Source organism: Equus przewalskii, chromosome 8 (assembly GCF_037783145.1).
Source record: "Equus przewalskii isolate Varuska chromosome 8, EquPr2, whole genome shotgun sequence".
Lineage (NCBI taxonomy): Eukaryota > Metazoa > Chordata > Mammalia > Perissodactyla > Equidae > Equus > Equus przewalskii.
In genome coordinates, this window is record NC_091838.1 from 21557664 (window position 1) to 21560808 (window position 3145).

Sequence of the window (3145 nt, forward strand, 5' to 3'; positions counted from 1 at the left end):
ATTTTATGATTTTTGATGCTATTACTAGAATATAAAAATACAATTGACTGCTTATGTTGAACTTTTATCCTGTGACCTTGTTAATACACTTATTAGTTCTGGTACTTTTTCTGTAAGTTCTTTAGAATTTTTTACATTGATAATCATGTCATCTGCAAATAAATAGAATTTTACTTTTTCCTTTGCAATCTAGAAGATTTCCCTGTCTTGATTTTGAATAATTGCATTGGTTAAGAAGTCAAGCACAATATTAAAAATGAGTGGTAAGAGCAGATAGTCTTACCTTGCTCCCAATTTTGGCGGAAAGCGTTTAGTCTTCTATCATTACATATACTAAATAAAGGTTTATCATAGATGCCTTTTGAGGAAGTTGACAGAGTTCTTAGTTTGATAAGAGTTTTTATTAACAAGTGGGTATTGGATTTTTTCCAGTGCTTCTTACGTATCTTTTGAGAGTACTATATGATTTTCCTCAATAAGGCAATTTAAATGAATTGATTCTTGAATGTTATCAAATCTTACATTTCTGGGATAAACCTCACCGGTTCACAACCTATAATATATGTATTTGTAAATAAATATTTATAAATATATTTATATATTAAATATGTATATAAATATTTAGGAATATATTTATATAGATGATTTGCATTTATTTTGTTAAGGATTTTTAAGCCTATTCATGAGAGAAAGTGGTCTGTAGTTTCTTTTCTTGTAACGTCTTTGGTTTGGGGATAAGTGTGACAGCCTCACAAAATAAATTGAGAAATATTCCCTCCTCCTTGATTTGCTGAAAGAAGCTTGAGTAAGACTGGTGTTCTTTTTTCGCCTTAAATGTTTGACAACATTAACTAGTGAAATCATCAGGCATAGTTTCTGTATGTGTGAATGCTGTAAATTACGAATCCAATTCATTTATAAATATAAGTCCCTTCATATTTTCTATTTCTTCTTAATTCATTTTTAATAATTTGTATCTTTCATATAATTTATCCTTTCCAAGTTGTCAAATTTATGAGCATAAAGATGTTAATAATATTCCTTTATTATCTATTTAATATCTATAGGATCTATAGTGATGTCTTCTCTTTCTTTCCTGATTTTGGTTATTTGGGCATTATGCTGGTCTATTTCTTTATTAGTCTAGCTAGACGTTTATTAATGTTATGTATCTTTACAAATAACTAGCTTTTGGGTTCTTTGATCTTCTCAATGGTTGTTTTCTATTTCATTGATTTTCATTCTTTTGTTATTATCATTTCCTCCCTTCTTTTTACTTTAGGTTTAATTTCTTTTTCTTTCTGTAGTTCCTTAAGGTAGAAGTTTAGATAAGTGACTTTAAAGCTATCTTCTTTTCTAATACAAACATTTCAAACTATAAATTTTTCTCTAAAGCCCTCTTCTAGTTGCATTACATAAATTTTAATAGATTTTGTTTTCATAGCATTCACTTCAAAGTGTTGTCTAACTTTCCTTTTGAAGTCCTTTGACCCATGGGTCATTAGAAAAGTAATATTTACTTTCTAAATATTTGGAGATTTTTCCAGACCTTTTTGGTCTTCTGTATGATTTAAATCCCTTCAAATTTGTTGAGACATTTTTAAGGTCCAGTATGCAATCTATCTTGGCAAATGTTTTGTGTGCACTTGTAAAAGAAAGTGTGTATTATATTGTTGTTGGGCGTAGGATTTTATAAATATAAACTAGTTCAAGTTTGTTGATAGTGTTGCTCAAGTCTTCTATATCCTTACTGATTTTTTTGTCTCCTTGTTCTCTCAGTTACTGAGAGAAGAGTATTGAAACTCCAAAAATAATTATGGATTTGTCTGTTTATTCTTCTAGTTCTGTCATAGTTATTGCTTTGTGAATTTTTAGGCCTGCTTCATGAATTGACATCTTTATCATTAAAAAATGCCTCTCTTTATCTCTGGTACATTCCTTGTCCTGAGTCCACATTGTCTGATCTTAATTTAGCCACTCCAGCTTTCTTGCAATTAGTATTTTCATGATATATTTTTTCCATTCTTTTTTTTTATCTTATCTGTGTCCTTACAAATAGAGGTAAACTAGCCCTAGAATAAATATTACTCTCGACCTGCCCTAATAAAGCTAAATGACAAAAACCTCAAAAAATCAAGCTAATCCCTAAGTAACATATCTAGCCTGTCAAAACAAGATTCAAATATTTTCTAAAGGAAGACAACAAAACACAGGAACTTGACAATTTAAGATTTACAATGACAATCAAGAATTACCAGATATGGAGGAGTGACATCAGCATCATGGCAGAGTGAGCTCTTCCCTCAGACTTTCCCTTCTAAAATACAACTAAAGGGACATTCAAACACCAACAGAGGACACACACACACAACACAGGAGATGTCTGGGAGACCCACGCAGCCATATGCCTGAAGGTGATGGTGACACTGGATCCTCCAGAAGAAGGTGAAGCTGCTCAGCAGGAGCTCCGCAGAGAGAGAAGACCCACAGCTAAAGGAGGGGCACAGTTGGGGAGAGGCTCTCTGTTCCCGCTGGGAATGCCAGTTCCCTGCTCCAGCCCCATGCTTGCCAGGAGAGAAGTGTAGTGAGGGAGGGGGAAGTTAAATGAGCAGCTCAGCTGGGAAGAGGGTGCTCTGTTCCCGCCCAATGCACCAGCCCCACACTCCAGCCCCACGTTCACCCAGAGAGTGGCACAATGAGAGATGGGCCAGTTAGACTAGCGGCTCAGCTGGGGAGGGGCACTCTGTTCCTGCCCTGGTGTGCCAGCCCTGTGCTCCAGCCACACAATCGCAGGCAGCACCACACGGAGAGAGAAGCAGTGGCAGGTGGAGCCCTGTGAGTGCACAGAGCACCACGCGGAGAGAGAGGCATTGGTTGGGAGGGGCATGCAGGTATAAGAAAGTGTTCCTCACCCCACCTGGCACTCCAGTCCTGCTATCACCCAGAGCTCCACACAGAGTGAGAAGTGGAGGCTGAGGGAAGCACAGGGGAAGGAGAGTACCCCTCCCCCTGCCCAGTGCTCCAGATCTGCCATCAGCCAGAGCATCACACAGTGAGAAAAGCAGCCAGTGGCCAGAGCTGGGGATGCCCAGATTGTGCTGGACTCAGAATACACAGCGCCTGATCCTCACAAAGTGGCGGGACA